The sequence below is a fragment of the Lissotriton helveticus genome, chromosome 12 (assembly GCF_964261635.1).
Source record: "Lissotriton helveticus chromosome 12, aLisHel1.1, whole genome shotgun sequence".
NCBI classification, from domain to species: Eukaryota; Metazoa; Chordata; class Amphibia; order Caudata; family Salamandridae; genus Lissotriton; species Lissotriton helveticus.
This window is the reverse complement of record NC_136073.1, coordinates 296051732-296078650: the sequence shown is the minus strand read 5'-3', so window position 1 is coordinate 296078650 and position 26919 is coordinate 296051732.

Sequence of the window (26919 nt, the reverse complement as noted above, 5' to 3'; positions counted from 1 at the left end):
ATTTAGGAGTTTCACCTCAGTCTTGTCCTTATTCAGGGAGTACCCGGATACACCGGAGAATTCCTCAATCGTGGAGAGCAACGCAGGTATAGCTCTATCAGCCTGTTCACTGAGCACTAAAACATCATCAGCGTATGCCGTGAGTTTGATAACACATTCATTGAATGGGATTCCCGGGATGTCAGGATTCTCCCGAATTCGGTACAGAAAGGGTTCAATTGCCAGGAGGAATAGGGATGGGGACAAGGGGCATCCCTGTCTGGTCCCTTGCTCTAGTTTGAAAGGTGAGGAGAAAGCTCCACCGGCCCTCACTCTAGCAGTGGGACAGGCATATGGCGATATTACCATTCTAGTAAAAAGAGGGCCCAACTCGAATTTATGAAGTACCGCTTCCAGGTATGTCCAGTCCACCTTGTCAAACGCTTTCTCTGCGTTGAGTGTTATCGCAGCAGTGGGCGTGGAGAGGAGCTTAGCCTTTTCTATCACGTGAGCTAGGATTCTGGTGTTGTCACCGGACAATCTATTTTTCAGAAAGCCGGCTTGTGAGGGGTGGATTAAGGAGGGCAGTACTCTCTGGATGCGCTTTGCAAGGATTGATGCCAAAAGCTTACAATCCAAGTTTATTAACGATATGGGCCTGTAGTTTTTGGCGAGTTTAGAGTCTTTCCCTTCTTTGGGAATCACGGCTATCAACGCCTCGGCCATCGTTCCCTTTACCTCTCCCGTAAGACTAATCTCACTAAACGCGTTCAGAATTGGTTCCGTAAGCGTGTGTGAGAAACATTTATAAAACGCTGCCGTAAATCCATCGGGGACAGGGGCTTTCCCACTCTTAAGAGACTTGATCGCGCTTGCAACCTCTGCTTCAGATATCGGTTCGTTGATGGACTCTTGCTCTGAGGGGTAAGTGTTGGTAGAGCACACTTAGAGAGGAAATCCACTACTTTCTCTTTATCCACATTTAAATTCCTGGCATACAACTTCTCATAGAAATCTTTGAATAAATCGGCAATTTTATCGGGGTCCGAATTGGGGGTGCCTTTATCATCCATTAAGGAATTTATTGCGTTCTTTTGAATTGTAAATTTAAGGTAGGCTGCTAATCCTTTCCCCGCCTTATTAGAGTCACAGATTTTAAAGCGTTTCCTTCTGTCTAGCCAGACTCCCGCCCTTTCACTCACTAATTTATTATAGGTATATTTTCGGTTGGTCAGTTCAGACAGTGATTTTGCACTTCTGCTGTGCATGTATTCGCGTTGGAGTATAGAGATGTTTTTTTCAGAGTTAAGAGGGCGGCATTATGATTTTTGTTTATTGCAGATGATATCTTTATGATCAGTCCCCTTATGGTGGTCTTTAGAGCTTCCCAACGAATTAAGTCAGAGGTATTCTAGCACATCTTTGATGAAATATTTGACGGGGGCAGTGGGAGCATTAGAAAAACAAATCTCTAATGTAGAGTAAAAGCTGAATAAAAAGTTGACTGACATTAGTATAAATGACTCGCCTGGCCATGAATTAAAAGATGAAGCTGTTATTATTATTCCAAATGAATCTGTAACTGAACCCCAAAATGGGTGTGTGCAGAGGGGTTGTGATGAGATCTCAGTAAACGATTTAGAGGGGGCAGAATTACCGCCCCATAAAAGAGTATTTGCATTAAAAAAATCAGCCCTTACTGCACTTCCCCCCAAGATCCACGAAGTCCCGTCAACCCCAAAGAATCTAAAGTCTAAATGCAGAGTCTTGACAGGAAAAAAGGTTTCTAATTAAACAGGCATCTAGAAATAGAATAAAAAAATTTACAAAACCTAATAGCAATCAAGGCATAAATAAAGGCCAAAACATTCCAGAATTAAGCGATATAGGGAAATCTATCGCCGATCTATCTCTCTTCGTTAAAGAAACTATAGCCACTATTGGGAATAGACTGGGTCAAATAGAGTCCACTTTACTCACTCTTCCTGGTCAACTGAAGGAAGTAACTAGCATGCAGGCTATATCAGGTAGGGATAGTAACAGACAGTGCAGTCAGCAGACCATAGATAGCTTCCCTACTACCGCCACTCAAATGCACAGAGAGCAAAGAACCAGCTTGCCACGCACAGATAGTCTTACTAAGATGGTAAATAGAAAACCTCATCACCAGGTTCAAAGTGATGCCGTGACTAACTTGAACCTCCCCCCGGCTGCAGCCCCGTATACTGTGGTTCTGGCTAATGTCCCCTTATCGGTTGAGGGAGAAGGGGAAAATTGGGAAATGTTAAGAAATACAGCTATACATTTTCTAGACCCTAAGACTGGCTTAACACAAGAAATGTTTTGTGCATTTAAAATGGTGAGACGTGTGAGGTGGCTTGGCCCGAGTACGAAGTCTTTTGATGGGGATTGCATTGTTTTATCACTTGCTTCCCCTCCCTTAGTACAAGAAATTGTATATCGGGTAGGTGCTAATAGAAGGCGGACTGAGGGGATGCAAGTCCTCACGCTTGGTTTTTTCTATCAGCCTAAGATGATGATCAATAAATATACCATTCCCTTGAGCACTTACCCCCCAAACAATACACTAAGATATCATTTGGAAGTATCAAATAGGTTCGGCCCCCTTCACTCGCTAGAGGATGTGGATTGACAAACACAAGTCAGGGCGCCCAGTAAAGGTGAAATTAATATCGGCCACACAGCCCTCCAATGCTCAGATGAACGGGCTCTTGTGGGTGAAAATGTGGTTAGCGAACCTATGCCACCTCTCAAGGCATCAACAGTACCAGTATCTCTTTTCTTGTCTGCTGGGGGAGAAACCCCGAGTACGATTATGCTAGTGCAGGAACATAACGTTCACCTGAATAAACTCCCGCACCCTGAATTATTATTAGTTGGAAGATCTGTGACTAGCAATTTGGTAACTGGAGAGATAAGGAAGGATGAAGTTGGGCTGGGGAGGGTTGTTGTATGTGAAACACAATCTATGTATGTCCAGGGGCGAGTGAGGGCAGCCTACTGGAACATATCTGGGCTCCAAACCAAGATCAATAACCATATTTGGAGAGACTTTATCAGTCATTTTGACATCTCTGCTGCAGGAGACCTGGACATTGGAGGCAATACACCTGGACGGCTTCAAGACGTTTCATGTCCCAGTGTGCCGCTCTTGTCGTGGGAGGCATAAAGGGAGGATCTGTGTATATATCACTAATCTTCTGGGGCATGTATGGATAAACATGGTAAAATCGTCAGGCTTCTACCAAATTGTTGTCATCAAAGTGTCTCTATTGGTTGAATTAGTGATCATTAACATGTACAATAATCTGGACAAGGGCTCCGTTACTGATATGTCACACAAATTTAATGAGGAACTCAATAGGTTAAGCTATACAGCAAGGGAGGATTCCATTATTATATGGGGTGGGGATTTTAATAACAACATCTGCTCACATCTCTCCTGTGGGTTTGGGGATCCGGAGGATGAGGATCTGGACCAACGGGCCCATTTTACCCACTCAAGTTGGGGGGGGCAGTTTTAATGAAGTTATGGCAACACACAACCTAGGTTTTGCAAACATCTTGTGCTCTCCACCCGTAGAATTTAGTCCCACTTTCATAGGCGGGGGTCATAGCACCTTGATAGATTTTATTATCCTTTCAAAGTGTTATGTGACTTGGGCAGCGGACTTTGTCAAAAACACAGTTGGGATTAGTGACCATCTTCCGCTTAGCATTAATATCACATTACCCCGCAAAAAGGCTAGCTCTCTGGTTGAGAGTCTAGCCTGGACCCAAGGGTGTGTACTGGAACGCCAGAATGGCAATTCATTATGCTGGGCAAACAGTGACCCAAGGCTTTGAACCTGAAAATAATGACCCAAGCAAAAATTCCAATAATTAAGTGCCTGAAAGAAGAGTCATCGCATCTAGCGCCAGGAAACCCACGGTGTCAGTGCGCTTTACAAATCTCATTTTTTAATAGATATACTGGGTTCCTTTTTTGACATTACCAGGGTAATACAAAAAATTCTGATTCGCCCATGTAGAGAGTTTAAACCTGTTAAAAATGGTTGGTTCGACACTAATTGCACCAAAGCTTACATTCTTTTCAGGGGTGTACAACCCAGGGGGCAAAGATAAAATAGTAGCCACGGAGCACTGTCTTCAGGTGGAGCTAGCAAAATGTTTACCAATTAATATTCATATTACAAATGAGGAAGTACTTGCAGTAATAAAAAATAGCAAAGGAGGCAAAGTGCCGAGCCCGGACGGGACCCCGATCGATCTATACAAATACTCGCCCGAGCTCTGGTCCCCATTACTAACTCGTGTCCTTGAAGCCAGCTGTGAGAGGGGTTTTATTAAATCCTGGTCCTGTAGTGTAGTTCCTATATTCCCAATAGGCTCTGCGCATTGGAATAATATATTCAGCAGTGTAGACGTAGGACTGAGGTCGACTAGGTCTCTACTGACACTATTAGACTTAAGGTTTGCCAGCTAGCTCAGAGGTCACTAGAAACTTTCTCGAATAAACGAGGAGGAGTTTAACCTCCCTGGATAGACAAGAAGGGATTAGCTTCTGACAACCATAAAACATGACAACTTTGCCCCCTCAGAATAAGAGTGTATCTCTAGAGTCGTGTGAAAACAATAGACTGCTATTTCACCTAGTCAAGTGTGCATACTTAGTTTCACCAGAGTGCAGAGAAAAGAGAGACGGGCGTTTTCAATAAAAAGGTGTTATTTATTGAGCAGTCTTCTTTCTCATACAAGAGAAATGAATTGCCACAATTGCAATACTTAGAGTAAAGTAAAGTGCGTACAGTAAAAGGAGTATTATGAAATAATACTGTAAAAGCATTGATGTGGTTTCTTAGCCATAAGATACTTTAAAATAGATAAAATATATACATACATATATACACTGACTAACATCCTCAACTGGTGCTTCTAAATACGCCTACCCGGGTGTACCTGACCTAAGCCTAATACGTGGGAAGGAGTAAGTAAGTAGCAGTTTAAGTTAAGTTGGTTTTGCCAAGGAATCTGAATCAAGAATTCTCTTTAAGGGTTTAGTCAGCTCTGTACCCTGGATATTAGAAAGCAGGAGGTCTGGTATCTCTCTTTCAGGACTCGATATCCCAGTAACCTGCGAGGGTATCTGGAAACACCGGAGCTGGATTTCTCGGCAGGAGAAAAGACAGCGTCTCTCTCAGTGCGTCAAAGGGGAGGGGCGGCGTCCGTGGGCTCTCGCATAAGCTGGGCTCTCGGGCAAGTAGATAGCCGCTCTGCTCCAAAACCACCACCGTGTGTTTGCTTAAGGCAACGTTGGTATATTTATACCTGAAAGGTGTCGGGTGTGACGTAAGGTTGGACATAAGACGTCAATAAAGATGTCACTAAGAACTGGCCGTTCTTAGAGTGCTCACAGGAGTTCTAGGACGAAATCAAAACAGAAGCATTGGGGAATTCCCAGGTTGCTGGAGGTTTGGTTTGTTTACAGAACTCATTGTACTTTCTAGGAGCCTGGGGAAGTAGCCTTGCTTAATTTGGACAGCATGGACTATGCCTAAATATGGATATGATTCTTATGCCTTTTTAAGGATAATATTTATTATAACCACATAAGGGCATAAATCAGGAATATCGAATTAGGGTCCTAGATAGAACTACAACACCCACTCCACGATCTAATGTCCCTCATTAATTAAAACTAAGCAATAGTAAACATATAATGGTGCATGTGTTTTCCATCCCACCCCAAACTACATAAATTTGCATATTGAAATGGTATATGGTAATACACGAAAATGAGTATTGGTACTGTACGCTTTTCAAGCAGTGGTGTCATTCAGTTAAAAAATGCATATATATATATCAGCTGAATGAATTGCGAAAAATTCACACATGAAATGGCTCTTAATACAGAAAAGAAAGTCGAGACCATTCCATCACATAATAATACAAATTCTGTAGATATGCTAGAGGCTGAGGTAATATATTGTCTCTGAAATAGAAGCTCTGTTTTCTAAGAATATTTCTACTTTAAGCAGAGTACGTGTGCCAGAAAAAGGTAAATATTTTGAAAGGGGAAAACAAATAATTTCGATTTCAATGTGGAAAAAAATAGTTCCAATTCAGAGTTTAGGGAACGCTGTGTGCTCGTTGCTTAAAAGTTATTCTTTTTGTTCAGGGGAGAACATCATTTCAGACAGACTCTCAAAAAATTGGTCTACGGCTTCAGGTGAAAGTTCGATCAAGTTTGAAAATGCCGCAACAGTACAGTCGTGAGAATGATTGCTATCATCGATGTCAGGATCAGCAATGCTCACAGAAGGTCGTACCTGGGTTATGCTGCTCTCACCTCGTACTTCACTACCCCCTAATCGTAGTGGTAAAGTCTCAACGAATGCCGTCATCAGAATGGGTAGCCGCTGGGGACAACACGATGCATGAGCCGTTATAGGACTTAGCAAAGTATCTGTATCCAATGGTACTGCTGATGGTAGTGTAAGACAGACGTCCAACACGCATTCTTCTCCGCATAGCATACATCGAAGCACAGGTAAGATGCAATTCTGCCAGATGGGTCTGAATGAAAGAAACCAGGTCATATTCAGATCTCTTAGCCGGGCTAATCCAAGGACTTTAGTTATGAGGTCCCGATAGCGTAAAGCTAGGATAGTTTCTTCCATCGTTGCTGGAGTCTTGTCTGCGACTTGGCTTGCCATATCGAAGCAGAAGGATCAAAAATGAAGTTCCTGCTACGAGTCCCAAAAGAAGTGGTAGACCGCCAAAGACAGAATGGACAAAATTAGGAAACATGCCCAGAACTGTTTCGAAGGGTGTTAACAGTCCCCAAAAAATTGTCTTAAATACATGTGGGATGCCACTGGTATCTGACATATTTAGGATTTGGCTTAGCATTTCTACGAAATGCACGGGGCAATTTGTTGATAAAAGGGTATGTATCTCTGCCGTTGTCCTTGCAACTTGCAGATCATATGTTTCTTTTGATGACGTTAAGGGCAGAGTTGTCTGTAAAAGAACAGACTTTATTCTGCTTAAAGTATCAACTCGAATAGAAGAGATATTCAAAGAAGGCCAAATTGTTGCCTCCGTATCTGGAGTGCTGTTTGGATACAATTCTTGCATACAGCAAGTGACCATGGAACTCACGCTGACGAGATAGGCTTTCCCTGGCACCATGCCACAACAGCTGTGGTCATTTATTAGAATATAACTCCTGTTAGAAAGTTGTCTAAAGAATGGCTCTATTTGTGTTGCAGGTGTGCCGTGCTGGTGACATGAAAGGTTATTTGAAGTCCCCTCACAGGCCCCATGCAGGTTACTACCTTGACACAGAAGTATACCGCTCAGTGATCTTTTACAATTTTTACCACTAAGAAATACATTCTGTTTCTTTTCACTGTAACATGTGTGTGTATAAGGTAATTTCCATGATGACTTGATGTACCCTTTACCCAACCTTTCATACTGGCCCGCTGGTATACACTCTTGGCAGTATTTAAATTGGAAAGTTGTAATCGGAATTGTTATTATTCCGTGTATTATCCATTCAATGACAGGTCTTTCTGACATTGTCAATGATAATCTCTTAAGTTTTTCAATGCTCAGAATCGTATAGTCTGCTCCTTTTTGTGCCAAATTGATTTGTTTATCAGTAAGGTTAAAGATAGAGAATAAGGACGTTGTGTTGATTAAACGCCATGGTACGTAGCCTGAACGCAGATTTTGCAACGTCCAGCCAAGCTGTACAATAGAAGGCAATTGGGACTGACCGTGTTGTAATATTAGTAAGTCATGCTCTATTATATCGTTAGCAGATGATACAAAACTGTCCAGTGAATATATTCTGGAGGACATTGTCATTAACCCATTGTCCACAACAGAAAGTGATTTTTCCAAATTAATACGATCAATTTCTCGTATTTTTTCTGCTGTTTCAATATGCATTACTTTCCAAGCTTCGTTGTACGCAGCGTATATACCGGCCACCATGAAACGTTTTTGACGCTGTTTGCGTGGCCCCAGAATGAAATCACGCAAGTCAGCACCGTCTTTAAGTAAAGTCAAGTGTTACTTAATTTCAGCCAGTGTGGATTTTTGTAGCCACTCAAGGCAGAGTTTCCCTACACTGTATGTTGTGACTATCCCTGGATGTTGTCTCTGGGAGTATCTTGAGTCTGGCCTGGTCATTTTTAACCCCTGTATTTTGTTCAGGAATCCATCTTGACAGGTATTTGTGTCTGTGGGCCAGATCAACCATTTTTTCCAATCAGGATGTGTTCTGTTTTGGTTTAAAATTTTAGGTACGTCTATATCCATGTCTGTAGTGCTATTATCATCAGGTATGGGCTTTGGAATAGACGGTTTGTTTAAGTCTTTAAATTTGGCTAGGCCAAGACAGGTTGTTTGTTGAACGGTGTCATTCAAGAATATTATTTGTTCTGGGATCATGCAGGCTCGAAATAATGCTTCTAAACCTTGTACCTGCCAATCTTTGGTACCCCAGATGGTTTTTGTTTCAATATTTTTTTTCCAGAAATCAAAACCAAACGTATTCATTTTTTCATAAAATGTTTCCGAATAGATCAATTTAGTATTTGTCAGCATTGTTTTCACCCCTGTCTTATTTAACAGTTTGAAATAAAACTTTTCTGCATCACTTGTGTTAAACCCTAAGAAGTATGGGAATTTCTCATAATATGTTTTCGAACTGCTTTTCGGTGGAGTTGCACAATGTTCCCATTGGTTATAATTAAAAACATTTCTAGGCTGGGCAGATTTATGCAAATAGTGATGTGCAAAGTGATTATAACAATACATTTCTTCATAATTTGATGAACCCTGTAAGTAATCATGTTCTGTAAATTTTGCTGACATTACTAAATCTGACATCATATCATAAATGCTTTCAAAGTCCCAATCATCAGAGAATGTACTATATTTTACAAAGTCACTTAATGAAACCTTGAACTGATGTGGATATTTCAAGAGCTCAACCGGGCCATAGATTTCATAATCTGTTTTGTCCCATGCTACCCCACCGGGTATTCGATTGGCTGTGACCTTCACTGATGATAGTTCTCTTTTCTCGATGTGAGATGACTTGTGAGGCTTTAGGACCAAGTTGATGTTCTGACGTGCTGTGTCCATTGTACTGTATTTTCCTTTAATGAATTTTCCCAAACAAAGATCCATGATGAGCCAAAGCAGGAGGAAAAGTACACCTAACACAATCCAAAATTCAATCCATGGAGAAATCAGATAGGTTTCTTTGAGTTGATGTAGAAGTTCAGTTACTTTGCCTTTAAAAGTTTTTATTGCTAGCGTTTCTTCCGGTTCGCTTGGATCTTCAGAAAAGTTATCGAAATTGATGAAGTAGCCAGATGCAGTTCTGTCAATTGTTGGAATTGCTTCCGGATTTTCATTTGCTTTTGGATTTTTCTTTGTTTCACTAGCATAGTCTGAGGCCTGAGGCTACATCGTTGTAAACTGGTGTTTCTTGACGAACTGTTGCAATTTGGGTTTCAAGAGGCACAAGTTCCACGGCATTGTTGCATAGTCCTTTTTTATTCACTGCAGGTTTATCGAATGTGATTAGTCTCTCAGTTTGAACCTCTTGTATTGTGGCAAATTGTGGTACTCTGCTATTTCTTGGGAGTCCACTGGGCCTACTACTTATTATTGGCCACATGATTGTGGTTTTACCAGGTCGATGGATACAACTCGGTTCTCCTTTTTACCAGCAAGGGGCGGTAGTACAACTGATCTTGTTCCGCTGATAGCTAAGACAGGTACTGCTTTTCTGTAAGAAGGCCCAAATTCCTTCTTCATTGCGATCTTTTCTCTGACCAGATCCCCAATCTTTGGAATCCAGACAGGCCTTGCTGGGACAGGTGGTTTATCTTCAGTGGCTGTTGACTGTTGTTTTAACTTTACGTTGCTCAGGCCTTTTCTTGTTTCATTTAAGTCCTGTAAAATAGCCAAACGATCTTTGATATCAAAGCATTTTTCTTCTACCACTGAAGTTTGACTATCAAGGTCCTGAATATGCATTCTAGTCCCGAACAATAGTTTGTACGGACTGAAACCTTTCAGAGAATTTCTTGGCAGATTATTAAGACTACGTTGGACACTTGTTAAATGTTGGACCCACCCATCACCCCAACCTAATACCCTCGCCGTTATAGATTGCCTTATGTCCCGGTTTTTTCTTTCCACTATCCCATTTCCCTCAGGATGGAAGGGACAAGAGTACCGCAATGAAATGCCCATGCTGGTCATGGCCTCCTTATAAGCTCGAGAGCTAAAAGCAGGACCCTGGTCAGAATGTAGCATGCCAATTGCGTATGTGCCGATAAAGACTCGCAAACCTTTTATAACAGTTCTGGCGTCAGCCGAGCGCTGGTGTCTATATTTTAAGTGAATCTAGTCTTAAACATAAATGGGACGCATTTCTCCTATTGGATTTCTGCGTATAGATAGCCTTATGCTTTCTAAAAGAAGGGTCCTGGCAATACTCCGGTCGGTTCGCGACTGCGATCTCTGTTGCAGTTTTGACATCCTATTGCAAATTTGTAGTTATGCAGGCTCATTCCCGGCCACCAGTATTCTGATTGTAATTCTTTCAGAGATGTCAAGATCTCCTGGTGCCGTAGACCTAATCCCATATGTGCTTCTTGAATCAAGAACCCATTAGAGATGTCTAATGTCGTTTTGTATTTTTTGCGCATGATGTTATTCATTAGTGCTGCACTGTGTGAGTTTTGTACTGCAAATGTTTTGCAACATGAGTTAAGATGTCTGTAGTCCAAAACTAGACGATATGAATCGTCTGGCTTAGAGACAGGAAACAAAGGATTGTTCATTTGAGAGGTGCATGTTTCAATCACCCCTTGGTATTCAAGTTGATCTAAGATCTCCCTGAATTGTTTTTTAGCTTCTTGCTTAATTGGGTACTGCCTTTGTGCAGTAGGTTGACATTTTAACTGGATTTTGTGAGGAGGAGAGTCCTCATCCCATCCTACATGATTTTTATATAATGCAGGAGCTTGGGCTACTTCCCATTTTCTTGCATATGTATATTTTCTATCAATTGGAATATGATTTGAGAAGGCAGGCATAATCATTTCTTCGCCATGAGGGCACTCCCTGACAAACTCTGGTGGCCAGTCTTTCTCAGCTAAAAGGATGTCATAGCCTTTTGAAAGATTATCCCAAAAGGGACCCCTTACTTTCCTGGTCTTGTCCCCCTCTATACGCAGTGTTATTTCCTATATTTTATGAGGTTTGCTAACTCTGGTATCTGCAGTTTCCACTTGAATGTATTCATTTGTGTCCACTGTGTCCAGAAGATTCATCAAGATCTTGGAAGCTATGGTCACTTCTGCTGCGCTGTCTAGTATTGTCTGGGCCCACTCTCCGTTTTTCAGTTGTGTCCTCAGTATCCTCGGCATGTTTAATTATTTTAATACTGGCGACCGTCTTTCTTGGAAATTGTAACTTTTTACTTTGCTGAGCAGGTTCCTTGTCTTTGGACTTGACGTGCTCTTCCCTGTGTTCTGACCGTCCTCTTCTTTCCAATTTCTGCGAGGAAGTCTGAAAAGATCGAGAGGGACGTGTATCAATATCTTGATATCTATCAGGTTTTCTTAATTTATCCCTATCTCTAAGGTTGTATCTTTTCTCAGAGGGCTCCCTCTGGGGAGACTTGTTTCCTTGGTCCGGAGATCTTTCTCTCCGTTGAGGAGACCTTCCTCTGGACTGGAATATTTTTTCTTTGGGAGTGGATTGTTTATTTCCATCCCAGCTCTTTTTTGGAGTGTTTAGATTATTTTTAATAAATATCTTTTCAGGATTTTCAGTTAGTTGGGGTTTTACTGGTTTCCCACCCAAACTATCTCTACCTATTTCTTCATAGGATTTTTCCATGATTCTGGCAAGTTCAAATGGCTGTTCTGCTATATCTGTTTCTTTTAATTTCTGGCGGATCGCCAAAGATGCTGCTTCTCCTTTTATGTTGGCTAATAATAAAGCCGAGACCTGCTTGAAGTCTTTTAGTAATTTCATACCCAGAGTTAAAGCAGTTTCTGGACCGTATTCATTTTGAATCTGTCTCAGTACATCTGGTATTACCGCCATGGACGGAACACCATGTGTTTTTGTGTAAATGGAAGCAAAGACTGTGCCCCAAGTGTCACAGTCCTCCACATGTGGTGCGATCCCCATTGGAAGATAGATAGTCAGAATTCTGTGTTTCTCAGTAGGTGTAGTATCAGGAAATACTGCCTCTATTTGAGTGATTTTTTGTGCTAACCAGAATGGAATTTGTTCCCGTTTTGCGGTTGTTTTTCCAAGACAGAATTGTATGTTCTGTGGTGTAATTTTGTTTGTGTTCCCCTGATGAGGGGTCAGCTGTGGAATGTTAATTGCTGGTTGGACCGTTGTAGTCCGCATTACATATTGGACTAATTGTCTATGTATTTTAATCAGTTGTTTTAGCTGGGCTAAAAGTTCTGGTACTGACATTTTATCAATGTCTGGATGTGGTGTGTAGCTGGCTAGAACCGGCCACGTTGCTCCTGGTCTATCTAGTGGACCGAGCCTGGTGATGTGATTGTTATGTTTTAGGGCGCCTTTAAACCAGAGCAGGTGCTCTAGGTAATTTAATGGGATTTCAATCTCCTCGAAAGGAGTGTATACATCCGGAGGTTCCTCTATTTTGTAATAGCGGAATTCGTGTGTTACAGCGTTTGCTGCTGGAAAGTTTATCCATGAATAGAATACCTCTGTCTGCCGATATTCATGGGCCTCTATCACGAATATGACTATACCAACTTGTGATGTCAGTCCATTTTCTATAAGTTTAAGAGTTATAGTTTTTCATATGTTGACAGGAATGATTATAACACTCAGGTCCTTTTCTTGGAGACTTGTGTCATCCGCTAGGAGTCGAGCTGCTATTGTAGCTGCCTCCCTTTCTTCGTCACTTTCCGTCATTTTTACTAACAGAAAGGTTTTTGTTGCAGATCAAGTTTCAAGGAAACAAAGATTAGGTGTACAATATTTTGGAACACTGTATCCTTCAACGTTGACTAAACCAAAAACTTTACATAGGAATCTCTTCCTACTAAGTTCCGGCGGTTTTTAACCTTTTACCCACTCCAGACGGCTTTTGGAGTATTTACGGGAAAAAGGGTCTGTGTGAAAAAGCACGACTGAGTTACTCTAACGTCTTGCGTTAGATTTATCGCCTTACCAAACATTGGGCGCCATGAAGTGTAGTTCCTATATTCTCAATAGGCTCTGCGCATTGGAATAATATATTCAGCAGTGTAGACGTAGGACTGAGGTCGACTAGGTCTCTACTGACTATATTAGACTTAAGGTTTGCCAGCTAGCTCAGAGGTCACTAGAAACTTTCTCGAATAAACGAGGAGGACTTTAACCTCCCTGGATAGACAAGAAGGGATTAGCTTCTGACAACCATAAAACATGACAACTTTGCTCCCTCAGAATAAGAGTGTATCTCTAGAGTCGTGTGAAAACAATAGACTGCTATTTCACTCAGTCAAGTGTGCATACTTAGTTTCACTAGAGTGCAGAGAAAAGATAGACGGGCGTTTTCAATAAAAAGGTGTTATTTATTGAGCAGTCTTCTTTCTCATACAAGAGAAATGAATTGCCACAATTGCAATACTTAGAGTAAAGTAAAGTGCGTACAGTAAAAGGAGTATTATGAAATAATACTGTAAAAGCATTGATATGGTTTCTTAGTCATAAGATAATTTAAAATAGATAAAATATATACATACATATATACATTGGCTAACGTACTCAACTGGTGCTTCTAAATACGCCTACCCTGGTGTACCTGACCTAAGCCTAATACGTGGGAAGGAGTAAGTAAGTAGCAGTTTAATACGTGGGAAGGAGTAAGTAAGTAGCAGTTTAAGTTAAGTTGGTTTTGCCAAGGAATCTGAATCAAGAATTCTCTTTAAGGGTTTAGTCAGCTCCGTACCTGGGTATTAGAAAGCAGGAGGTCTGGTATCCCTCTTTCAGGACTCGATATCCCAGTAACCCTTGAGGGTATCTGGAAACACCAGAGCTGGATTTCTTGGCAGGAGAAAAGACAGCGTCTCTCTCAGTGCGTCAAAGGGGAGGGGCGGCGTCCGTGGGCTCTCGCATCAGCTGGGCTCTCGGGCAAGTAGATAGCCGCTCTGCTCCAAAACCACCACCTTGTGTTTGCTTAAGGCAACGTTGGTATATTTATACCTGAAAGGTGCCAGGTTTGACGTAAGGTTGGACATAAGACGTCAATAAAGATGTCGCTAAGAACTGCCCGTTCTTAGAGTGCTCACAGGAGTTCTAGGACGAAATCAAAACAGAAGCAATGGGGAATTCCCAGGTTGCTGGAGGTTTGGTTTGTTTACAGAACTCGTTATACTTTCTAGGAGCCTGGGGAAGTAGCCTTGCTTAATTTGGACAGCATGGGCTATGACTAAATATGGATATGATTCTTATGCCTTTATAAGGATATTATTTATTATAACCACATAAGGGCATAAATCAGGAATATTGAATTAGGGTCCTAGATAGAACTACAACAGTCCGAGTCTATAATTATTCCCATCTTCAAAAAAGGGGATCGGGAAAATCCTGCATGCTACCGCCCCATATCCTTGCTCGATTCATTTATGAAAGTCACTGGCAGGGTGATTCTTAATCGCTTACAACAATGGGCGGAAGACAACAATGTCCTTAGCCCAGTGCAATATGGGTTCAGGGAGGGGCGGGGCACTGTAGAGCAGGTATTGTACTTTTCCATCCTACATGGGAAATACACTCAGGCCAAGAGCGGTAAATTATTTGCGGTCTTTGTCGACCTAACCGCGGCATTTGCCTCCGTAGTTCACAGTCGGTTATGGCAGATTTCAGCAGACTTAAAGGTAGAGAAAGCACTTATATTATTTTTAAGACAACTTTATGCGGGGTCTACTGCTAAGGTGAGGTTTGGTTTAAAAGGGGAGTGTACCAAGCCTTTCCATGTAAGAAAAGGAGTTAGGCAAGGCTGTGTCCTCGCCCCGTTCCTCTTTTCTTTATACACTAATGACTTGGAAAAGGAACTGGTGGCTAGAGTAAGAGACTCCCCGCAGGTTAAAAATAACCAGATTGTTTCGCTTTTATATGCTGACGATGCCGTTTTAATGGCGAGAACCCAAATTGGTCTTCAGAGGGCATTAGACACCTATATAGACTTTATGAATAATCGGGGACTGAAACTTAACATCAAGAAAACCTTCGCGATGTCCTGCGGGAACGGTAAAAATAGACCTTGTCCCCTGGTTGCCGGGAGTGAAAAAATAGCTCCTACTAAAAGATTTTCTTATTTAGGTATCCTTTTAGAGGACTCAGGATCCTGGGGACCAGCTATAAAAAACAGAGCACTGCTGTTTAAAAGATCAACAGCGGCAGTAATGATTTTCGCCAAAAAGGCCTCCTGAAATTTTATTTAAAATGTATCAGGCTAAGTGCACCCGTATTGCTACATATAGAGCAGGTGTCTGGGGATTTGGTAAAGCATCACCTATTCAAAGTGTACAAAATGCATTTTTAAGATTTATTTTAGTCACGCCTCAAAGTACAGCTGTTTTTAACTGTCACCGCGAATTGGGGGTTTGCTATGTTAGTGATGTAATTAAAATGCAACCCCTACTGCTGTGGCACAGAATCTGGACCTCAGTTGATCTAGTTTTAAATCAAGAAATAATCAAAGATTCTATGGGCTTAGACCGGGTCTCAAGGATCCCATGGTTGAATTATATTTGTAACCTCACTAAAGATATGGGGAGGCCCGACTTTTATAGTAATCCAGTCTCTTTAAATACCATTACCAGGACGGAGTTAAAGGTACTTTGTTCCTATCATTTTGAGTGGTGGAGCTAAATAAAAAAACTGTAATTCAACACCAGCTCACCCTGGTCTCAACCTCAATTCAACATTATTTGGTCTGGTGTCAAGAGGGTTATTAGAGATACATCTTGACCAGATTTAGATTCGATCCTTTTTTTCGTTTGATTACCTTTCCCAAAATTAATGGTTGGTCCAGAAACCTTTGTAAATGTCCGTACGATAACCAGAACAATCTACTGTTCACGTGATCTTTTTTTGTAAGTTTTATTCCTTAGAAAGAAAAAAATGGATTAAATCTTTTTTAAAACAGGGTTTATGGCGACAATGTCGACCGGCTCGAGTATTTTTAAAATTATTAAACGATATGTATTGTGTTGGTATAATGATAGGTTTTTTAAAAAGTATCTTGAGGAAAAGGAAAAGGGGACGCATCCTTTGCTGTTTTGTAATTTCCTGCCCTAGCTGCATCTCCAAGGGAGCCTCAAGAATAGCCCCAGGATCCTGCTGAAGGCCGTGAGGCAGATTATTAGTTCCGCCGCGGTGGCGGCGGTGGACTTCATTTCCCAGAGGGCTTTGGGTCGCGCCCCCTGAGGACGTCAGCGTTCAACGCCCGGAGGCGCTCAAAAGACCGCGGCACCTCCCGTGGCGCGGGAAGCGCGCGGACGTGCCTGGGCCAAGCCCGGGCCAAGGGTGGGCCAGTCCCGCGCCCTTCTTCGACTGGCTGAGACTGGACTGGCCCACCCCCTAACGCCTCCAAAGGACATTAAGTAAGACACTGGGCTAACTTGCTGAATAATTTCATTGAGTATTGTGTTTACACTAAAGTGGTTCAGATATGAGTAAAATAACTCGTAAAGGGGGTAGGAGTGGCTGGGACCCTGGATGCCTTTCTCAATTGTGCCGAAAGTGTGTTAATGCACAAAATTGAGTTAACTGAAAGGAGGCTTTCGCTAGACCCCCTAAGTCTCCCCCTTGGTTAAGCTGTAATTGAAGACTCAGATTCCGGTCACACAAGGTGTGCACCATCTCCAACATTGTCCAGTGGTGGCTCTCGGTCAGTCACCTCAGCTGACCATATGCCCGTAAGTAAGTTTTGGCCGCCATAAGTGTGGCAGGGTATGCTCAGACGTGAGTCCCTTGCTCACTTTGCCACTGGATTCAAGCAAGCCGGGCTGAAGACGGCTGGAATGCCAGAAACCGGTCCTCGGAAGCTTGTTTCCGGTCCAGGGAAGACATGGCTTGGCAGTTCGGGCTGGACTGTTCCCATGAGGCACAGGGTCAGACTGATTTGCATATAGCCATGTCTGAACTGGGGTGGCAGAGTGGGCTAAAGAACGGTGATGGATTAAACCCAGATCTTTTGACTGGGTGTGAGTGTTTGATTGATTCAGATGCTCCGTCCATCAACACCCCCTTTTGTACTGTAAGTAAAGTTGTGGCATCTGATAATAAGGTTAGAACCAGGAAAAGGAAGGCACCACCAACCACTGGTATGGTTGTCGAAACCAAGAAAAGGAAAGCCAGCAAAGCACCAGGAACGAGCGCTCAAGTTGCGAAATTGGCCAAACATAATAACACAGACCCCATGAGGGGTGGGTCTGACATGGTAACTACTGCGTTAATACACACAAGGGAAGACGCACCCGATATGGGAGAGATTAGTGATGTTACTATGAAACAGCTCAAAATCCTACTCATCGAAATAATGGATTCACTTCTGTGCAGATTAAATGCTATAGAACAAATAGAAGATCATCTATCTAAAGCAACAGTGAATCCTAGTGGGAGTGGTCCCAGTGAAGCATCGGGCCGCAAAGGGCTGAACTAATATTGTAAACTCCCATCTCCAAACCCAGGTTAGTGGTGATCCCCCTACTTGTATTCCCTCACTGATACACTCAAATAGCATGCCAGTTCCGGCATTACTACCATCAACGGCACAACGGAATAATCAGTCATCAATAGGCACAGGAATTGGGTCTAGAGTGGAGGGCAGGGGGGATAAAACACAAAGGCTTTATCTAGATCTCCCTCCCGAGGCAACACCCTATACCATTGTGTTGGCAAATGCCCCACTACTACGTTTGGGTGAGGATGAGCATTGGGCCACTTTAAAAAACAAGGCCCTTCACTTTTTGGACACCACAACGGGATTTGGAAATCATCTATTTGAAAACTTTTTGATGGTCAGAAGGGTGGCTTGGGTGGGCAAATAAGCCAAAGGTCTGGAAGGGGACAGCATAGTTGTTAGTTTTAGGTCCCCAAAGTTAGTTAGGTGCATTCTAGAAAAGGCCTCATCCCCTTCAGTTAGGGAAGATGTTAGAAGTATTCTACCCCTGGCTTTTTTATATTGCACTTGCCCAGCAAATGGAGGGGGACCCCTTAGGCACCAGGACCAAGTGTTGGGTCGTACTATTTATGCTGTCCCAAAATACAATAGATATGAGGGGTGGGGTTCATTGGATGAAAATGATTGACTGGTCTACCAACCTTTAGTTTCCACTGATGGGCAAGTAGGCTTCAGGGTGGCCGCATTGATGGATCCTTCTAAGCATGGTTATCAACAGAGAGGCCATCTTTTGGGTATTAATAACATTCGAGATGGTAACATGGGTATGGGGATGAATGTAAAGGTTGTTTCTTGTTTTATAGATCCCTATCAAGAGGTATTGGCACCAGAAAGGGCTGAGACAGCCATACGGTGCGAGAGAAGTCCAACTGCATTATTGGAAGTAGAGGTCTGTCCCATAGATCCTACCAAAGAGGCACTGTCTCTAGTAAGGGCTGAGACCGTTATTAATGGGAAAGGAAGCCTAAGTGTACCATTGCATGGCGAAGACACTGTAAAAGTGTCTAGTAACTCTTGCCTTATTTCATGGAAGCTGGCCTGAAGAATAAACTATTGTCACTGGATTGGCAGTCGTTTATTGATCTTAATGATATTGTAGTCTTTCAAGAGACTTGGCTAGTCGATCCGATATTCAGACCAGGATATATTAATTTTTACAAACCTGCCTTTCTAAATTGTGCAGAAAGTGTGTTAATGCACGAAATTGAGTTAACTGAAAGGAGGCTTTCGCTAGACCCCCTAAGTCTCCCCCTTGGTCAAGCTGTAATTGAAGACTCAGATTCCGGTCACACAAGGTGTGCACCATCTCCAACATTGTCCAGTGGTGGCTCTCGGTCAGTCACCTCAGCTGACCATATGCCCGTAAGTAAGTTTTGGCCGCCATAAGTGTGGCAGGGTATGCTCAGACGTGAGTCCCTTGCTCACTTTGCCACTGGATTCAAGCAAGCCGGGCTGAAGACGGCTGGAATGCCAGAAACCGGTCCTCGGAAGATTGTTTCCGGTCCAGGGAAGACATGGCTTGGCAGTTCGGGCTGGACTGTTCCCATGAGGCACAGGGTCAGAATGATTTGCATATAGCCATGTCTGAACTGGGGTGGCAGAGTGGGCTAAAGAACGGTGATGGATTAAACCCAGATCTTTTGACTGGGTGTGAGTGTTTGATTGATTCAGATGCTCCGTCCATCAACACCCCCTTTTGTACTGTAAGTAAAGTTGTGGCATCTGATAATAAGGTTAGAACCAGGAAAAGGAAGGCACCACCAACCACTGGTATGGTTGTCGAAACCAAGAAAAGGAAAGCCAGCAAAGCACCAGGAACGAGCGCTCAAGTTGCGAAATTGGCCAAACATAATAACACAGACCCCATGAGGGGTGGGTCTGACATGGTAACTACTGCGTTAATACACACAAGGGAAGACGCACCCGATATGGGAGAGATTAGTGATGTTATTATGAAACAGCTCAAAATCCTACTCATCGAAATAATGGATTCACTTCTGTGCAGATTAAATGCTATAGAACAAATAGAAGATCATCTATCTAAAGCAACAGTGAATCCTAGTGGGAGTGGTCCCAGTGAAGCATCGGGCCGCAAAGGGCTGAACTAATATTGTAAACTCCCATCTCCAAACCCAGGTTAGTGGTGATCCCCCTACTTGTATTCCCTCACTGATACACTCAAATAGCATGCCAGTTCCGGCATTACTACCATCAACGGCACAACGGAATAATCAGTCATCAATAGGCACAGGAATTGGGTCTAGAGTGGAGGGCAGGGGGGATAAAACACAAAGGCTTTATCTAGATCTCCCTCCCGAGGCAACACCCTATACCATTGTGTTGGCAAATGCCCCACTACTACGTTTGGGTGAGGATGAGCATTGGGCCACTTTAAAAAACAAGGCCCTTCACTTTTTGGACACCACAACGGGATTTGGAAATCATCTATTTGAAAACTTTTTGATGGTCAGAAGGGTGGCTTGGGTGGGCAAATAAGCCAAAGGTCTGGAAGGGGACAGCATAGTTGTTAGTTTTAGGTCCCCAAAGTTAGTTAGGTGCATTCTAGAAAAGGCCTCATCCCCTTCAGTTAGGGAAGATGTTAGAAGTATTCTACCCCTGGCTTTTTTATATTGCACTTGCCCAGCAAATGGAGGGGGACCCCTTAGGCACCAGGACCAAGTGTTGGGTCGTACTATTTATGCTGTCCCAAAATACAATAGATATGAGGGGTGGGGTTCATTGGATGAAAATGATTGACTGGTCTACCAACCTTTAGTTTCCACTGATGGGCAAGTAGGCTTCAGGGTGGCCGCATTGATGGATCCTTCTAAGCATGGTTATCAACAGAGAGGCCATCTTTTGGGTATTAATAACATTCGAGATGGTAACATGGGTATGGGGATGAATGTAAAGGTTGTTTCTTGTTTTATAGATCCCTATCAAGAGGTATTGGCACCAGAAAGGGCTGAGACAGCCATACGGTGCGAGAGAAGTCCAACTGCATTATTGGAAGTAGAGGTCTGTCCCATAGATCCTACCAAAGAGGCACTGTCTCTAGTAAGGGCTGAGACCGTTATTAATGGGAAAGGAAGCCTAAGTGTACCATTGCATGGCGAAGACACTGTAAAAGTGTCTAGTAACTCTTGCCTTATTTCATGGAAGCTGGCCTGAAGAATAAACTATTGTCACTGGATTGGCAGTCGTTTATTGATCTTAATGATATTGTAGTCTTTCAAGAGACTTGGCTAGTCGATCCGATATTCAGACCAGGATATATTAATTTTTACAAACCTGCCTTTCTAAATTGTGCAGAAAGTGTGTTAATGCACGAAATTGAGTTAACTGAAAGGAGGCTTTCGCTAGACCCCCTAAGTCTCCCCCTTGGTCAAGCTGTAATTGAAGACTCAGATTCCGGTCACACAAGGTGTGCACCATCTCCAACATTGTCCAGTGGTGGCTCTCGGTCAGTCACCTCAGCTGACCATATGCCCGTAAGTAAGTTTTGGCCGCCATAAGTGTGGCAGGGTATGCTCAGACGTGAGTCCCTTGCTCACTTTGCCACTGGATTCAAGCAAGCCGGGCTGAAGACGGCTGGAATGCCAGAAACCGGTCCTCGGAAGATTGTTTCCGGTCCAGGGAAGACATGGCTTGGCAGTTCGGGCTGGACTGTTCCCATGAGGCACAGGGTCAGAATGATTTGCATATAGCCATGTCTGAACTGGGGTGGCAGAGTGGGCTAAAGAACGGTGATGGATTAAACCCAGATCTTTTGACTGGGTGTGAGTGTTTGATTGATTCAGATGCTCCGTCCATCAACACCCCCTTTTGTACTGTAAGTAAAGTTGTGGCATCTGATAATAAGGTTAGAACCAGGAAAAGGAAGGCACCACCAACCACTGGTATGGTTGTCGAAACCAAGAAAAGGAAAGCCAGCAAAGCACCAGGAACGAGCGCTCAAGTTGCGAAATTGGCCAAACATAATAACACAGACCCCATGAGGGGTGGGTCTGACATGGTAACTACTGCGTTAATACACACAAGGGAAGACGCACCCGATATGGGAGAGATTAGTGATGTTATTATGAAACAGCTCAAAATCCTACTCATCGAAATAATGGATTCACTTCTGTGCAGATTAAATGCTATAGAACAAATAGAAGATCATCTATCTAAAGCAACAGTGAATCCTAGTGGGAGTGGTCCCAGTGAAGCATCGGGCCGCAAAGGGCTGAACTAATATTGTAAACTCCCATCTCCAAACCCAGGTTAGTGGTGATCCCCCTACTTGTATTCCCTCACTGATACACTCAAATAGCATGCCAGTTCCGGCATTACTACCATCAACGGCACATAGGAATAATCAGTCATCAATAGGCACAGGAATTGGGTCTAGAGTGGAGGGCAGGGGGGATAAAACACAAAGGCTTTATCTAGATCTCCCTCCCGAGGCAACACCCTATACCATTGTGTTGGCAAATGCCCCACTACTACGTTTGGGTGAGGATGAGCATTGGGCCACTTTAAAAAACAAGGCTCTTCACTTTTTGGACACCACAACGGGATTTGGAAATCATCTATTTGAAAACTTTTTGATGGTCAGAAGGGTGGCTTGGGTGGGCAAATAAGCCAAAGGTCTGGAAGGGGACAGCATAGTTGTTAGTTTTAGGTCCCCAAAGTTAGTTAGGTGCATTCTAGAAAAGGCCTCATCCCCTTCAGTTAGGGAAGATGTTAGAAGTATTCTACCCCTGGCTTTTTTATATTGCACTTGCCCAGCAAATGGAGGGGGACCCCTTAGGCACCAGGACCAAGTGTTGGGTCGTACTATTTATGCTGTCCCAAAATACAATAGATATGAGGGGTGGGGTTCATTGGATGAAAATGATTGACTGGTCTACCAACCTTTAGTTTCCACTGATGGGCAAGTAGGCTTCAGGGTGGCCGCATTGATGGATCCTTCTAAGCATGGTTATCAACAGAGAGGCCATCTTTTGGGTATTAATAACATTCGAGATGGTAACATGGGTATGGGGATGAATGTAAAGGTTGTTTCTTGTTTTATAGATCCCTATCAAGAGGTATTGGCACCAGAAAGGGCTGAGACAGCCATACGGTGTGAGAGAAGTCCAACTGCATTATTGGAAGTAGAGGCCTGTCCCATAGATCCTACCAAAGAGGCACTGTCTCTAGTGAGGGCTGAGACCGTTATTAATGGAAAAGGAAGCCTAAGTGTACCATTGCATGGCGAAGACACTGTAAAAGTGTCTAGTAACTCTTGCCTTATTTCATGGAAGCTGGCCTGAAGAATAAACTATTGTCACTGAATTGGCAGTCGTTTATTGATCTTAATGATATTGTAGTCTTTCAAGAGACTTGGCTAGTCGATCCGATATTCAGACCAGGATATATTAATTTTTACAAACCTGCCACCGCTCCCTTAAGGGGTAGACCGATGGGGGGTCTTATTATTTGGATAAGGCAGTCTGATGGGTACTCAGTTCAACAGCTGGATATGGATGGGAAGGACATCAAGGCTAATAAGATAAGAAGACCTGGTGCAAGGGACCTTATAATTATCAATGTTTATGCCAGAGGACTACCCGGAGGGAAAGCCTCAAGTGCCATTGCCCTTCTGGATTCCTATCTTAACCAGTGTAAAGGAACAAATGATATAGTGGTCGCTGGTGATTTTAATTGTACGTTTGAGCCATTTGACTCAAACGATATTGACCTGGGGCAGGAAGAAGATGCTTTATGGGATATTCCCCAATTATCCCTGACTCCATTTAGGAAATGGTCTGAGGCGGCCATTCAACTTAAATTTTTGTGTGTGGAGCACGGACTTAGAGCAGCAAATGGGAGAACTGTGTCTGATAGGGAAGGTTCAGTAACATATAGCTCCGGTACAAGAAGCAGTCGTATTGATTATATACTTGTGAACAAGGAATTTTGGCCAAACCGTATAGATATGAGAATAGAGGCAAGGGTGGAGAGCGACTATAATCCCTTGTTGTTACAAATGGCCCATCTGAACAAGTCTGATGTAGCTCCCTTATTGGGAGTAGAAATTTACCAAAGTAATGACATGAGACGGGTAAAATGGTCCACAAAAATTTTAAAGGCGGACCAGTTAGTGGCTATTAATACCTTGGTTTCCAAAGCAATAGTAGATCTTATAGGCTGCCAAGATAAACCGGGCTACGAGTCCAACGTTGCACTGGTGAATAACGAATTTCTTTGAATAAGTTGAAAGGTTTTTTCACGTAAAAAAAATCTAATAATAAAGTTCCCGCAAAGGCTTCCGTAAGGTCCTGGTATGGAAATATATGTAGTGCGGCCTATAAAGCATTAGCCCAGGCAATCCGAACTAAGAACTGGACAGCATCCATCAAGCTCGTGTAAAGTATAAGCAGGCCCAACACAAACCCAAGAAGGAATGGGAAGAGGAATATTGGCTAGAACTCTATGGAGCCAGCTTAGACAGAAATATGGCAGGTTTCTGGCATCTCCTGAAGTGGGGTAAGGGCAGTACTGGCTAACCACCGATTAACCATGTACCCCCCGAGAGATGGGTGTCCCATTATAAAAAACTATTTGTCATGGGACAGGACGATTACACCCTATCTCAAGGGAGCGTAGCTAATCAATTCGGTAGTCCTGTATTAAGTTTTACTAGAAAGGAAGTAGAATCTGCCCTTAACAGTGTACGCAGTGGTAGAGCTCCTGGGATTGATTGTGTTCCTGCAGATCTGTTCCTGCATAACAAGGAGGTTTGGGTGACCCATATACAGACTTTGGCAAATGCAATAGCAAAGGGTGCCCCTATTCCTGACTCTTGGAAAGTAGCGGAGATCCTTCCTATTTTTAAAAAAGGGGATAGATCTGACCCAGGAAATTACAGCCCATCAGCCTGATCGACTGCTTGCAGAAGGTAATTGCCAGGCTGGTCCTGAGTCGTATACAAGTCTGGATTGATGAAAGCAGTATTTTATCCACGTTACAGGCACGGTTCCGCGCTCATCAGAGTACAATTGACCAGGTTTTTAGATTTGTTTTTATTTATTGGCACATTGTCCTCCTTAATGGCGGGAGAATTTTTGCCGCTTGTGTAGACCTCAAGACGGCATTTGACCTGGTGCCTAGAGCTAGGTTGTCGGATGTTCTAGGCGATCAGGGGTTGCCAAGGGACTTGTTGGCATTTTTGATCAAGTTACATGAAGGAAATTTTGCCCAAGTCCGTTGGGGTCAGTATGGCCAAGTGACAGACAGATTCAAAATAGAAAGAGGGGTCAGGCAGGGGTGCGTATTGGCACTGACCTTATTTTCACTATACATTAACAGGGTTATTAACTGCTATGAGAATCATCCCACCGACGCTCCAATCTTAAATGAAAGCAAAATACCCCTGTTAATGTTTGCCGATGACGCCTTGCTGTTGTCAAAAACCCAAATGGGTCTCCAGACGGCTATAACCAGGTTCGAGATATTTTGCAAGGATTATGGTCTTATAATAAACGTAGATTAGACCAAGTTTATGGTTCTCCATAATCAGAAAACAGTAAACGGGAAAGCCAGTATGAACGACGTTCTACTTGAGCAGACACACGTATTTACATATCTGGGTATCACACTGAGTTCTAAATTAAAATGAACTCCGCACTTGGACATGTTGCTACTTAGACATGCCCAATTGTCTGCGGCAATGCTTAAAGTATACCGACAATCTTACTCTAAGCCGATAGCCCCCATATTGCAAATATATAATGCCAAACTTTCGGCATCAGTTTTATACGGTGCGGAATTATGGGGCTTCAGCAATCTATCTGCACTCTCGACCTCGCAGAATAACGTTTTTGCGGTCTATCACGGATTTACGTCAATCTACTCCACTTTTACCGCTCTATTATGACCTGGGCAGTCAATTTTTGGAGGATGTGGCCCGTTTTAGACCAGTGGCATACTGGAGGAGGCTATGGGTTACAGAGGAGCTCTCCGAGTATGCCCATGCTCTTCGGAAGGTCAGAGATGCATATGGTGCGGGTAAAATGTTGTGGTTGAAGCAGGTCAGGACAGTTTTGGGTGATCTGGGGTTAAACCAGTTGTGGCTCTATCCAACCAGTTCCCCATTTCTGTCCCGTAAAGAACTAAAGGGGCTATATTGGAACATGGTGATGATCAAAAGATTCTCGTCATTTGAGATGTCATCAGTGATGTCACTGACCATGTCATGAATCATGTAATATGTGACATCATCAGCAGTGGATTGCGGGTGAGCGAAATATAGTTAGTACAACTAACTATATAGGAGTAATTTCAATGGTTTTGTATGAGTGAAATGTCCAGCTAACTATAACACCCCTAAAACGTATAGTTTTTTGAGTGAATTTTAAAGGTTTTTTAAATGCTAATTCCTAACTATATAAGACCTGAAACCTATGGTTTTTTCAGTGAATTTCAAAGGTTTTTTAAATGCTAATTCCTAACTATATAAGGCCTGAAACCTATGGTTTTTTCAGTGAATTTGCAAGGTTTTTTAAATGCTAATTCATAACTATATAAGGCCTGAAACCTATGTTTTTCAGTGAATTTCAAAGTTTTTTTTAATGCTAATTTCTAACTATATAAGACCTGAAAGCCCACCAGGAATCTCCAGTATGCGCCAGGGGACTACATTGCAGAGAGGTGTAATGAAGCCACGCCCCTTTTTACACCTCTCTGCAACGCAGCCCCCGTGCATGTTTGAAGAGGGGGAACTAATTCCCCTTGCATACTGGGGGCCCCTGGGGGCCAACTAGCCCACCTGGAACCTCCAGTATGCGCCAGGGGGCTGCATTGCAGAGGTTTAATGAGGCTATGCCCCTTGTTACACCTCTCTGCAATGCAGCCCCCGCCGTGTTTGCAGAGGGGGAACTAATTCCCCTTGCATACTGGGGGTCCCTGGGGGCCAACTAGCCCACCAGGAGCCTCCAGTATGCGCCAGGGGGCTGCATTGCAGAGAGCTGCAATGAGGCCACACCCTTTTTTACACCTCTCTGCAACGCAGACCCCGTGCATGTTTGAAGAGGGGGAACTAATTCCCCTTGCATACTAGGGGTCCCTGGGGGCCAACTAGTCCACCTGGAACCTCCAGTATGCGCCAGGGGGCTGCA